This window comes from Ranitomeya variabilis, chromosome 4 (assembly GCF_051348905.1).
Source record: "Ranitomeya variabilis isolate aRanVar5 chromosome 4, aRanVar5.hap1, whole genome shotgun sequence".
NCBI lineage: Eukaryota > Metazoa > Chordata > Amphibia > Anura > Dendrobatidae > Ranitomeya > Ranitomeya variabilis.
In genome coordinates, this window is record NC_135235.1 from 122,108,955 (window position 1) to 122,124,229 (window position 15,275).

The 15,275-nt window shown below is 45.1% G+C and overlaps 1 long non-coding RNA gene across 1 annotated transcript in view; it reads right to left on the reverse strand.

Moving 5' to 3' along the window:
* LOC143768489 (uncharacterized) overlaps nucleotides 1-15,275 on the reverse strand; it is a 240,985-nt gene that overhangs the window by 136,835 nt on the left and 88,875 nt on the right. The window lies entirely within an intron of this gene.

The following is a 15,275-nucleotide window of genomic DNA, read 5'->3' on the forward strand; positions in this document are numbered from 1 at the left end:
TGAGCAATTTTTTTCACTGAACGAATCTGCGTGTGAAAAAATGGCGACAAACACGAGTTTAGTCTGCAAATCGAAGGAGACTCTACTGTTCTAATCTATGGGTGTGAAAAAATACTGACGCCATGCGGAGCCACAGTGTAGCATTCAATTTTTATGGATACATTGTAATTCTGTAAAAAAGAAAGTGTAAAGGGTCTTGTAAATAATTAATAGCTGCTTCTGTAAAAACAAATTTGAATGTTTTTTTTAGACGCTCGTGTGAACCTACCCTCACTTTGATCTTTGTTTAATTAATTAAAAGGCTAGTAATATTACTATAAAAATAAATAAATTAACATATTTGGTATTAATGCATTCATAAAACTCACCTATCAAAATCTGAAATTAATTACGTAACCTGATTGGTGAACAAAAAAAATAAAATAAAAATAAAAACGCCAGAATTACAGGGTTTTTTCTTTCTTCCCCAAAATAGTATCATTGCAAACATCAGTTTGGTGACAAAAAAAACATTAATTTCTACTGAATTTCTGAATTTTTGTTCACCACTTTAAAAAAAAAATAGGAAGTTTGCTATCACCATAATAATACTGACCTAGAGCATACTGACCTACTGACCTCGGTTCCCAGGTTATTTTTACAACACAATGAACGCTGTAAAGACAAAACCCAAAAAACGAGTTCAGAATATCATGTTTTTCACCATTTTATCGCATTGAATTGTTTCCTTTGTTTTTCGGTAGATGATATGATAAAAAGAACGGCGTCAATCAATAATCCATAGCTCAAATGGCTTTGTTGATGTAAAAATAAAGTTACAGCTTTTGTTAAAAGAGGCTATGTGCACCGGCTATGTGCACACGTTGCGGATTCCTGTGCGGATTATTCCGCGCAGAACTTGAAAAATCCGCAGGTAACACGCCCTGCGTTTTACCTGGGGATTACCTGTGGATTTACCATGGATTTACGGCAGTTTTTGTGCGGTTTTCACATGCGGTTTTACACCTTCGGATTCCAATTATAGAGCAGGTGTAAATCGCTGCGGAATCCGCACAAAGAATTGACATGCTACGGAAAATAAACCGCAGCGTTTCCATGTGGTTTTGGTTTTCCATAGGTTTACATGGTACTGTACAACACATGGAAAACTGCTGCGAATCCGCAGCCAAATCCAAAACGTGTGCACAAACCCAAAAAGTGTAAAGGTTTTTGTTTTTTTTTTATAACCACAAAGGGATTGGGTGATTGGGTAACAGTGATTTTGATTAGCAGGTTTTTTTATTTATTTATTTTTGTTTTGGGTTTTATTTATTTTTTATGCATGTTTTTATTTCCAATTTATTTCACATAGTGTGTGGATGACCAGGTCATAAGACCTTCGGGGGGCATTAGTAGGAGAATTTAATATTCCATATATATACTGTGTGTGTTATATATGTATTTATAATTAATCTTTTTACTTGAGCAATTCGGTTAATGAACCATGCCCACCACCATATTCACAAACAGAGCGGCCAACCCTATCTAGCCAACATTCCCTCACATCATACAGGTGACCTCACAGCTACTAGGTAATGAGAGAGCGTTCTACCTGTCATAATGGCCTCAGGGTGTAGGACATTCTACTGGCAGCCCACAAGTTATTAGCAACCCGCCTGGTACCATCAAGACATCATGGCTTCTCACAAGAAAAGCAGGAGATCCTATCCCAGAAGGAGAAGGACTCGCAGACCCCATAAAATGGGTAAATGTTATTGAGCCTACACTAAACAGTATAACCTCCATTATAATGCTATACATGTAATTCTGGGCAATGGGCAACCTTATATTTATACATTGGCTTCTTCTAGGTCATAAACGTAGACACCGTTATTACTCCAGAAGGCGGATGTAGCAGAACCAGGAATAACCCCTTACTGCTGTCACCGATGACCACTTCTCTCCAGATCGAGTCCACTGGGGAAGTTGAAATCAAGAAATTCAGAACTTCATAATCTGTCAATAAATCAGCATAAGGGCACCGGCATGAAATAAACGACCATGAGCAGATTGCAGTCTCTTCTCTTAGTTTTATAGAACTATATATTATATAGATAAAATAAGGTAAAACAGGACTTACAGTGGATATAAAAAGAAACATTTTAGAATTTCTTCCACTTTTAAAGTCACCTGTAATCTGTACAAATCCACTGCAAAACAAACTGAAATCTTTTTTGATGGAAAAGTTTAAAAATAAAATTAACCCCTTTCTGACCTCGGACGGGATAGTACTTCCGAGGTCAGAATCCCCGTCTTTGATGTGGGCTCCGGCGGTGAGCCGCATCAAAGCCGGGACATGTCAGCTGTTTTGAACTATTAACTAGTTAAATGCCACTGTCAAACACAGACAGCGGCATTTAACTACCGATTCCGGCCGGGCGGCCGGAAATGAGCGCATCGCTGACCCCCGTCACATGATCGGGGGCCAGCGATGCTTCTGCATTGTAACCATAGAGGTCCTTGGGACCTCTATGGTTACTGATCCCGGCTAGCTATGAGCGCCACCCTGTGGTCGGCGCTCATAGCACACCTGCATTTCTGCTGCATAGCAGCGATCTGATGATCGCTGCTATGTAGTAGAGGCGGTCGAGGTGTGCCAGCTTCTAGCCTCCTATGGACGCTATTGAAGCATGGCAAAAGTAAAAAAAAAAGTAAAAAAAATGTGAAAAAAAAAAAAAATATGAAAGTTTAAATCACTCCCCTTTCGCCTCATTCAAAATAAATCAATAAAAAAAAAAAAATCAAACCTACACATATTTGGTATCGCCACGTTCAGAATCGCCCGATCTATCAATAGAAAAAAGCATTAACCTGATTGATAAACAGCAAAGCAAGAAAAAAAAAATTCGAATCGCCAGAATTACGTTTTTTTTGGTCGCCGCGACATTGCATTAAAATGCAATAACAGCCGATCAAAAGAACGTATCTGCACTAAAATGGTATCATTAAAAGCACCAGCTCGGCACGCAAAACATAAGCCCTCAGCCGACCCCAGATCATGAAAAATGGAGACGCTACGGGTATCGGAAAATGGAGCATTTTTTTTAGCAAAGTTTGGATTTTTTTTTCACCACTCAGATAAAAAATTACCCAGACATGTTAGGTGTCTATGAACTCGTAATGACCTGGAGAATCATAATGGCAGGTCAGTTTTAGCATTTAGTGAACCTAGCAAAAAAGCCAAACAAAAAACAAGTGTGGGATTGCACTTTCTTTGCAATTTCACCGCACTTGGAATTTTTTTCCCGTTTTCTAGTACACGACATGCTAAAACCAATGATGGCGTTCAAAAGTACAACTTGTTTAGCAAAAAATAAGCCCTCACATGGCCATATGGTCACAAAAATAAAAAAGTTATGGCTCTTGGAAGGAGGGGAGCGAAAAACGAACACGGAAAAACAGAAAATCCAAAGGTCATGAAGGGGTTAAAATAATGTGGTTGAAGAAATATACATACAAACCCTTAAACTAACACGTCATTGAAGTACACTTTCAATTTATTGTCGTGTTAAGGCTACTTTCACACTAGCGTCGGGAACAACCCGTCGCTGCGCGTCGGGCCGACGTTCCCGACGCTAGTGTGGTCTCCGCCGCACAACGGGGGCAGCGGATGCATTTTTCCCACGCATCCGCTGCCCCATTGTGATGTGCGGGGAAGTGCGGGGAGGTGGGGGCGGAGTTCCGGCCGCGCATGCGCGGTCGGAAAAAGCGGACCGTCGGGAGCAAAAAACGTTACATGTAGCGTTTTTTTCTCCCGACGGTCCGCTACCATACGCCCAAGCGTCGCAAAACGGATTCACCGTTTGGCAATGCGTCGCAAATGCGTCGCAAATGCGTCGCTAATGTTACTCTATGACGAAAAAACGTATCCAGCAAAAACTTTTGCTGGATGCGGCGTTTCGCAAAAACGACGCATTTGCGACGTATTGCAGTTAACGCTAGTGTGAAAGTAGCCTTAGTCTTTTTGGGTAGTTGTCTATCAGCATGGTACATCTAGAATTGGCAATCTTTCTCCACAAGTCTTTGCAGTAGTGCTCCATATCTGTGAGATTGTGAGGGCATCTCCTCAGTACAGCGCCCTCTTCAGGTCATCCCACACATTTTCAACTGGATTCAGATCTGGGTTCTGGAAGGGCCATTCCACAACTCTGATCTTGTTCTAGAGAAGCCATTTTTTTGGTAATTTGGAGGTATGTTTATGGACATTATCATGCTGAAAGGTGAAATTCATATTTCTATTCATCTTTTTTGCACAAGACTTGCAAAATCAACTGATGTTTAGAACTGTTCAGAATTCCGTCTTCTTTGACTAAAGATCCAGTTATAGTTGCTGAGAAACAGTCCTATAGCCGTGGCATATCACTAATAGCAGCAGACCCTGTGGTTGCTATGGGGCCTGTGAGTTGGTCCCCCATGGCCTAGCATTGTACATTTAACTTTATCGGCATTCTGGATGTTGATACAGTTGAAAAGTAATTATGGAAGAGAGAGCCATCAGCTCCATCCTCCATCATTCTCCCTGTGCGTTTGAGCTCTGACATTTGAGAGCAGAGGTTCAGAACACGCGCTGCAGAGACCAGAGCAGTGAGGAATGAAGAGATATGAGTACTTTTATTTATTTATTTATTTTAAATAAGGCCATTATACTGTTTGGAGAGCTTTGTTGGGGCCATAAAATTGATTGCCGGGCTATGTTGGGATTGTTATACCATTTACTGGGCTATGTGGAGGCACTATACAGTTTGTAGGGCTATGTGGAGACCATTATACTATATGCAGGGCTATGTGCGGGCCATAATACAGTTTGCAGGGCTATGTGGAGGCACTATACAGTTTGCAGGGCTATGTGGTGACCATTATACTGTATGCAGGGCTATGTGGGGGCCATTATACAGTTTGCAGGGCTATGTGGAGACCATTATACAGTTTGCAGGGCTATGTGAAGACCATTATACTATATGTAGGGCTATGTGGAGACCATTATACAGTTTGCAGGGCTATGTGGGGGCCATTATACTTGATGCAGGGCCATGTGGGGGCCATTTTACAGTTTGCATGGCTATGTGGAGACCATTATACTATATGCAGGGCTATTTGGAGACCATTATACTATATGCAGGGCTATGTTCGGGCCATTATACAGTTTGCAGGGCTATGTGGATACCAATATACAGTTTGCAGTGCTATGTGAGGACCATTATACCAGAGGCGTATCTAGGGGGGATAGCTGGGGCATGTTGGGATCGTTATACCATTTACTGGGCTATGTGGAGGCACTATACAGTTTGCAGGGCTATGTGGAGACGATTATACTATATGCACGGCTATGTGCGGGCCATTATACAGTTTGCAGGGTTATGTGGAGACCATTATACTATATGCAGGGCTATGTGCGGGCCATTATACAGTTTGCAGGGCTATGTGGAGACCATTATACAGTTTGCAGGGCTATGTGGGGGCCATTATACAGTTTTCAGGGCTATGTAATGACCATTATACATTTTTCAGGGCTATGTGAAGACCATTATACTATATGTAGGGCTATGTGGAGACCATTATACAGTTTGCAGGGCTATGCGGGGGCCATTATACTTTATACAGGGCCATGTGGGGGCCATTTTACAGTTTGCATGGCTATGTGGAGACCATTATACTATATGCAGGGCTATGTGCGGGCCATTATACAGTTTGCAGGGCTATGTGGATACCAATATACAGTTTGCAGGGCTATATGGAGAACATTATACAGTTTGCAGTGCTATGTGAGGACTATTATACCAGAGGCGTATCTAGGGGGGATAGCTGGGGTATGTGCCCCTGGCACAGCCGTCGGGGGGGCACAGTCGGGCCTCATAATCAGGCTGTCAGAAGTGTCTCCCCTGGTGGCTGCATTCTGCCACCCCCTGACTAAAAGTTGGCTGTTATGTGTGCCGAATGTCAAGTTGACAGCCGGCACAGAGAAGCTGCTGCATGCCGGCCGCATGTGCAGGGATCTTTCCTGCTTCATGCCGTGCTTCGTCTCTCTCACACAGACAGCAGCGCCGCTGGATGACATCATCATTCAGCGGCCAGCTGTGCCAGAGAGAGGAAGCTGCCAACGGTGATGCTTCAGCTGTGGGAGAGCGTGCGGACAGGTGAGAGGTGCTGTGTGTGTCTGTGTGTGTGTGCATCTGTGTGTGTGTGCGTGCATAGTACTGCAGGGGAAAGTGCAGAGAGGTAAATGGTGTTGTGTGTATAGGGGGAGGAGACGGCAAGGATGGGGTGATGTAGAGGGCAATGATGGGTATGGTGGGGAGGAGGAAATGATTGAAGTGGAAGAATGGGCAATGATGGGGAGGGTATACAGCAGGCGTCTCAAACTGCATTCCTTGAGGGCCTCAAACCATGCATGTTTTCAAGATTTCCTTAGCATTGCACAAGGTGCTGGAATCATTCTCTGCAGATGATTAAATTATCACCTGTGCAATACAAGGAAATCCTGAAAACATGACCTGTTTGCAGCCCTCGAGGAATGCAGTTTGAGACCTCTGGTATAGAGTGTACATACTTATGTATAACACAGTCCCTTAGTGTATAGTGCACCCACTTATTATATATAGCACAGTCCCTTAGTATATAGTGTACTCACTAATTCTGTATAACACCATCCTTTGTTACATAGTTTCCTCTTTTATCACGTATAACACCGTTCCTTAAGGTACCGTCACACTCAACGAGAACGACAACGATCCGTGACGTTGCAGTGACGTTGCAGCCTCCTGGATAGCGATCTCGTTGAGTATGACATGCAGCAGCGATCTGGATCCTGCTGTGATATCGCTGGTCGGAGCTAGAAGTCCAGACCTTTATTTCGTCGCTGCTCACCCACTGTCATCGCTGGATCGGCGTGTGTGACACCGATCCAGCGATGTGTTCACTTGTAACCAGGGTAAACATCGGGTTACTAAGCGCAGGGCCGCGCTTAGTAACCCGATATTTACCCTGGTTACCATTGTAAAAGTAAAAAAAAACACTACATACTCACCTTCTGATGTCTGTCACGTCCCCCGGCGTCCACGCGCTGCTGCAGAGAGCTATCCCTGCACTGTGTGAGCACCGGCCGGCCGTAAAGCAGAGCACAGCGGTGACGTCACCGCTGTTACTGCCGGCGCCGCTGACACATTCAGTGCACGGAAGATTAAGATCTGAAGATTAAGTGCACGGGGTCGGACAATTTAAGTGGGGATGGGGGGATTTATTGTGTGTGGGGAGAATTTGATTGGGGATAGGGGGATTTATTATGTGTGGGGAGAATTTGAGTGGGAATGGGGGGATTTATTATATGTGAGGAGAATTTGAGTGGGAATGGGGGGATTTATTATGTGTGGGGAATATTGGAGTGGGGATGGGGGTGTTATGGGTGTAGGTAGAATTGGAGTGGGAATGGGGGATTTATTGTGTGTGGGGAGAATTGGAGTGGGAATGGGGGATTAAGGGTATGTGCACACGTTGCAGATTGTCTGCTGTGGATTCGCAGCAGTTTTTCATCCAGTTTACAGTACCATGTAAACCTATGGAAAACAAAATCCGCAGTGCACATGGTGTACAAAATACCGCACGGAAACTCTGCATTGTATTTTCTACAGCATGTCAATTGTTTGGGCTATGTGCACACGTTGCAGTTTCGGCTGCGGATCTGCAGCGGATTGGCCGCAGCGGATTGGCCGCTGCGGATTCGCAGCAGTTTTCCATCCGGTTTACAGTACCATGTAAACCTATGGAAAACCAAATCTGAAGTGCCCATGGTGCGGATAATACCGCGTGGAAATGCCGCGCTGTATTTTCCGCAGCATGTCAATTCTTTTTGTGGATTCCACAGCTGTTTACATCTGCTCCTCAATAGGAATCCGCAGGTGTAAAACCGCATGTGGAATCCGCACAAAAACCACAGGTAAATCCGAGGTAAATCCCCAGGTAAAACACAGTGTGTTTTACTTGCGGATTTTTCAAAAACGGTGCCGAAAAATCTGCACGGGAATCCGCAATGTGGGCAAATAGCCTTATCGTGTGTGGGGAGAATTTGAGTGAGGATGGGGGATTTAATGTGTGGGGAAGATTTGAGGACCCAAAATGAAGAGCAAAGGGGGAGATGAGGGGCATATATGAGGAAACAGTACAGGGCAATGGGAGCATGTCTGAGGAAACAGTAAGGGGGAATGAGGGCATGTATGAGAAAACAGTACTGGGGAACGGGAGGCATGTATGAGAAAATAGTATGGGGGAATGGAGGGCATTTATGAGGAAACAGTATGGGGGATGGGTGCAGACAGTATGGGGAGTGAATGGGGGAATGTACACTCACCGGCCACTTTATTAGGTACACCTGTCCAACTTCTTGTTAACACTTAATTTCTAATCAGCCAATCACATGGCGGCAACTCAGTGCATTTAGGCATGTAGACATGGTCAAGACAATCTCCTGCAGTTCAAACCAAGCATCAGTATGGGGAAGAAAGGTGATTTGAGTGCCTTTGAACGTGGCATGGTTGTTGGTGCCAGAAGGGCTGGTCTGAGTATTTCAGAAACTGCTGATCTACTGGGATTTTCACGCACAACCATCTCTAGGGTTTACAGAGAATGGTCCGAAAAAGAAAAAAAATCCAGTGAGCGGCAGTTCTGTGGGCGGAAATGCCTTGTTGATGCCAGAGGTCAGAGGAGAATGGGCAGACTGGTTCGAGCTGATAGAAAGGCAACAGTGACTCAAATCGCCACCCGTTACAACCAAGGTAGGCCTAAGAGCATCTCTGAACGCACAGTGCGTCGAACTTTGAGGCAGATGGGCTACAGCAGCAGAAGACCACACCGGGTACCACGCCTTTCAGCTAAGAACAGGAAACTGAGGCTACAATTTGTACAAGCTCATCGAAATTGGACAGTAGAAGATTGGAAAAACGTTGCTTGGTCTGATGAGTCTCGATTTCTGCTGCGACATTCGGATGGTAGGGTCAGAATTTGGCGTAAACAACATGAAAGCATGGATCCATCCTGCCTTGTATGGAGCATCTTTGGGATGTGCAGCCGACAAATCTGCGGCAACTGTGTGATGCCATCATGTCAATATGGACCAAAATCTCTGAGGAATGCTTCCAGCACCTTGTTGAATCTATGCCACGAAGAATTGAGGCAGTTCTGAAGGCAAAAGGGGGTCCAACCCATTACTAGCATGGTGTACCTAATAAAGTGGCCGGTGAGTGTATGTGGACACAGTATGAGTAGTGATGTGAGAAAGGTATGTGGACAGAGTACGGGGAGTGAGGGTGATGTGTGCAGACAGTATGGGGAGTCAGGTGAGCAGGCAGTATAGAAAGTGAGGGGGTAAATATATGAGAAGACAGTATGGTGCACAGGGGTATGTGAGAGGAGACAGTATGAGGAAGAGGGAGGGGAATAGTGTGAGGAGACAGTATGGGGGAGTAAAGTGAGTGGGCACAGAATAGAAACTGAGTAGTGGGGTGTAGCATGGAGGGACAGTGTAAGGGCACAGCCAAGAGAGGACAGTATACCAAGGAGGGAGAGTATGACGAGAGAGTACAGTATAAATACTGGGCCCTATAGGGGGGACACAGTATAAGAGGACGGTGTGAAGAGGGGGTGGGTATGGAAGGAAGTGGTAAATGTAAAGAGCATGTACCATAAGAGGGACAATGTGGGGGTCATATTTTGTGCAGACAATATAGTGAGGGGCAATTTTTTAATCAGGAGCATTATAATTACACTTCTATCTTTAAGGGCATCATGTGGAGATTTTCTGAAAAAGAGCAGAGAAGATGGAAGTCTGCAGAGATGAGCTGTGGATGACAAAACTCATCATGGGGTCTGGACAAGGTGAAGAACAGAACGAGAACGAGTCCAGAGATGACTTCATCTATAAGGTACCTGGATGTAAATGTTATTTGTGATACTGACTAATTCTCATATTTTTATTTATGTTAGGAGCATTAAAAGGGATGTCCAGGTTTGTAATGAGTCTGCAGTCATTCTTTGTGACTGCAGACTTCTGAGTTCTCACAGTGCGCCCTGCACGCTGTCACGATTCTCTCGTGCTGGTGATTTACATACATGAAGTCATGCGCTGACTAGACATGTGTGGCATCACAATGAACTAAGCGAGGCCAGGCACGTTTAGTCGGAATGTGGTCAGAAGTATACAAATCGCATGCTTGTGCTGACATGACTTTCCACCGGCAAGGGAGAATCCTAAAAGTGTGCAGTGCATTAGTTGTGAGAATTCGGAAGCCTGCAATGTCAGGATTCAGCTCTGCAGGTTTCACCACATGGACACTTCACTCATATGCGACTTTCATACTTATGGTCCTGTGACAACTAGCTGCTCTTCCTGCTTCTCTCAGTTTTTCACTGAACATTGAGAACATTAGGGAGAGGACCTCATGGGTACATGACTAAGTGTGCAAATCGCATATGTCCTTGGGAGGGGGGTGGGCGCCAAAATGAATATTTGCTAAGGATGCCAGAAAACGTAGATACACCTCTGAATTATACTATATGTAGGGTTATGTGGAGACCATTATACTATATGCAGGGCTATGTGGGGGCCATTATACAGTTTGCAGGGCTATGTGGAGACCATTATACAGTTTGCAAGGCTATGTGGAGGCCATTATACTATATGCAGGGCTATGTGGAGACCATTATACTATATGCAGGGCTATGTGGGGGCCATTATACAGTTTGCAGTACTATGTGGGCACCATTATACAGTTTGCAGGGCTATGTGGGGGCCATTATACTATATGCAGGGCTATGTGGGGGCTATTATACAGTTTGCAGGGCTATGTGGGGGCCATTATACTATATGCAGGGCTATGTGGGGGCCATTATACAGTTTGCAGGGCTATGTGGGCACCATTATACAGTTTGCAGGGCTATGTGGGGGCCATTATACTATATGCAGGGCTCTGTGGTGATCATCATACAGTTTGCAGGGCTATGGGGCTATGTGAGGACCTTTATACAGTTTGTATGGCTCAAAGGCATTATATAGTTTCAAGGCTATGTGGGGTGCCGTTATATTGTTTGGAGGACTAATGGGGCCATTATACTGGGTGCAAGCCATTAGACAATGTAAAGGATTGTGTTGCGGTCATCATATTGTGTTAACGGTTGTTTAGAGGTCATAATAATGTGTGGAGGGGTGTAATGGCGGTTATACTGTATGGAAAACTAACGATAATAAGGGAAAAGTATGCAATAAGATGGATCATCAATAGAAACTCAATGTTTATTTGTATATAAGTCAAGGCATATATTAAGAACATTTACAAATCTATAACTAGTGATAACCAGACAAACCCTTAATAGAGCTAGAGTCCGCCCTATATGTCAAAATAATGAACAGATCCCAATAGCAAGTATAATAAACACCTAAAGATGAGTCCCCAGCGCTGGACCTGGGGATGTGTGACTGCAGACTTGTGAGTCCTCCCAGGTCACGCACTGTGCGCTGCGAGGATTCACCATTGTCTGGGAACGGCGGTCAGGCATGCATACTCCTGGCCAGAACCCTCAAAATGATTTCAGGTGGTTTCTCAATAGATTTGTACGGATTGAGTGACATAAAAGGTGGAAAAAGTTCTGAAATGATTCTTTTTAGTATGATTTTTTTTACAGGACAGAAACCTGGCATTTTAATAAGGGTGTGCAGACTTTTTATATCCAGCCTAAGTCCAATACATTTTTTTCCTTCAGACCTCAGTTCTTTTGCCAATATTGTATATTATTCACTAAACGTATTATATTTTATATAAACTATTGGAAACTATAAACTTTAGTAGAGACCTCCAGGGAAATATTGATTCTTCTTTTTGAAGATGAGGACCTTTCGTCTATATCTGGAAAAAACAACCTGAGAATATATACAAGGTATAAATGTAGGAGAAGGAAGAAGAGGGTAAGGCTATGTGCCCACGTGGCGGATTCATGTGCGGATTATTCCGCACCGTTTTTGAAATGACATGCTGCCTCATGATCCTGCACCATCTCTCTCATCCTGCCCCATCTGTCTCCATCCTTCCCCATGTCTCCATCCTGCGCCATGTTTCTCCATCGTGCCCCATCTGTCTCCATCCTGCCTCATGTCTCCATCCTGCCCCATGTGTCTCCATCCTGCCCCATGACGACATTTTGCAGGATCATGGGGCAGGAAGGAGACAGATGAGGCAGGATGAAGATACATGTGCTGTCGAAACATATTGTTACTTGCCACTATTAATAAAAATAAAAAATAAAAACTTTCTCCTCGCGGTCCAGCGGCGATGTTCCCTCCAGGCATTTCAAGCACGGACCCACTGGCGAATGACAATGACGTCAGCTGCCAGTCTCTGATTGGTTGGGGCATTTAACTATTGCCATTCAGGCCCCCACAGCAATAGAGTTTAACTGAACCTTTGTCTCGGTCTTGAACACAGGTTCATTTACTGAATCCTGCCGCTGGGGGCCAATGAGCAGAAGAGAGGGGACCCGATGCTGGCCCCCTCTGCTTATCGGGCCCCATAATCCAGTAAGGGCAGTAATGCCCTGATGGCGGCCCTGATTGTGCCAATTATCTCGCATGAGAGAATATACAATAGTGTGACCCTGGTCTAATGACTATTCTCGTGGCTGTGCATTTTTTTGGGACAGAGAGGTCCACCCCAAATCTAGGAGACATGTTCGAGTTTGGTCCAAGTCAGTGATCACACTTGCCAATCAAATTCTATGGGTCACTAAAAAAAAAAATCAGACAGCACATCAGACTTTTTTTTTCATATAAGAAAAAAATGGTGAAACTCTGATGGTAAAAGCTGAGACACTGACCAAACACTGAGGAAAATCTGATCCAGCACACTGAGGGAAATCAGACTATTTTTGTGCATGTGAAAAATCGCTGACTTGTAAATGAGGTCTTAGCTTACATATGTAGATAGCAACTTCATCCACATATATTGTAATCTACATTTTCCATGATACTTGGTGTGAAGTCCACACCAAGAACCTGCAACAAATCTGTAATATCTGAGCAAAACCTTCATGGGGTTATCTGGGACAATTTTATTGTTTTCTCACGTGGCTAAGATCTGACAGGCAGTAATCATGTAAGGTGTTTCATATATACCTTGATTTCCTTACCCTTTCAGTTCCTACAGTTGGCATTACCATCACCAGACTGCATACAGCCGCCTTTATTCCCATAATTTCATATGACATCCAGGTATCTACTTCTCATAATTATTTTTACAATTACCTTAAGGTCACTAGTCACAGCATAACTGCCATTAACCCTTTCTTAGGGCTGTCCCACACGTCCAGATAATTCCGGTACCGGAAAATTCGGTACCGGAGTTATCCGTGTCCGTGTGCCCGTGAGCTCACGTAGGCCATACGTGTGGCACACGTGTACCGCCCGTGTGGCGAGTGGGTACCACACGGAGCGTGCAGGAGACAGCGCTAAAGTTTAGCGCTGTCCCCTGCATCATGCTGAAGCCGCGATTCATATCTTCTGTGCAGCAGCGTTTGCTGCATAGAAGATATGAATAATATTGTTTAAATGAAAGATCTATGTGTCCGCCGCCCCCCCACCCCCTGTGCACCCCCCCGCTGTTCAGAAAATACTCACCCGCATCCCTCGTTGGCTGTCGCTCCTTCCTGGTCTGGCCGCGGCTTCCACTGTATGCGGTCACGTGGGGCCGCTCATTTACAATCATGAATAGGCGGCTCCACCTCCCATAGGGGCGGAGCCGACTATTCATGATTGTAAATGAGCGGCCCCACGTGACCGCATACAGTAGAAGCCGCGGCCAGACCAGGAAGCAGCGACAGCCAATGTGGGAGTGGGTGAGTATTTTCTGAACAGCGGGGGGGCGCACAGGGGGTGGGAGGGCGACGGACACATAGATCTTTCTTTTAAACACTATTATTCATATCTTCTATGCAGCAAACGCTGCTGCAGAGAAGATATGAATGGCGGCTTCAGCACCATGTGGGGGGGACAGCGCTTACTGTAGCGCTGTCTCCTGCACGCCACAGGGACTGCACACGGAGACTGTCCGTGTGTGGTCCGTGTTTTACACGGACCCATTGACTTTAATGGGTCCGTGTAATACGTGCGCTCCCACGAACACTGACATGTCTCCGTGTTTGGCACACGGAGACACGGTCCGCAAAAAATCAATGACATCTGCACAGATGCATTGATTTTTATGGGTCTACGTGTGTCAGTGTCTCCGGTACGTGAGGAAACTGTCACCTCACGTGCCGGAGCCACTGACCTGTGAAACCGGCTTTAGGCCTCTTTCACACGTCAGTGTCTCCGGTACGTGTAGTGACAGTTTTCTCACGTACCGGAGACAATGACACACGTAGACCCATTTAAATGAATGGGTCTATGCACATGTGCGTGTTTTCACACGGACCGTATGTCCGTGCTGAAAACACGTAGACATGTCCGTTTTTTACCGGCAGCACGGACCACAATACGGTCAGCACACGTGCACACGGAGAACAGTGTGCACTCTCCTCCGTGTGCACGTACCGACCGCAGGAGAGACAGCGCTACACTAAGCGCTGTCCCCCCCGCTGTGGTGCTGAAGGCGGAATTCATCTCTTCTCCCCCGCCGGAGAGAAGAGATGAAAGATCAAGTTTTTTTTTTAAATAAATTTTGCATGTGCCCCCCGCCTCCCCCCTCAGTGCGCCGCCTGGCCCCTTGCCGCAGAAATACTCACCTAGCTCCCGCGATGTCTCCTCTGTCCTCTCAGCGCTGGCAGCTTCTCCTGTGTGAGCGGTCACGTGGGACCGCTCATTACAGTCAGTGAATATTCCCTGATACGTTGCGGATTCATGTGCAGATTATTCCGCGCAGAATTTGAAAAATCAGCAGGTAACACGCCCTGCTTTTAACCTGGGGATTACCTGCGGATTTACAGCAGTTTTTGTGCGGTTTTCACATGCGTTTTTACACCTTCGGATTCCAATTATAGAGCAGGTGTAAATCGCTGTGGAATCCGCACAAAGAATTGACATGCTACGGAAAATAAACCGCAGCGTTTCCATGCGGTTTTGGTTTTCCATAGGTTTACATGGTACTGTACAACACATGGAAAACTGCTGCGAATCCGCAGCCAAATCCAAAACGTGTGCACAAACCACAAAAGTGTAAAAAGTTTTTTTTGTTTTTTTTTATAGCCACAAAGGGATTGGGTGA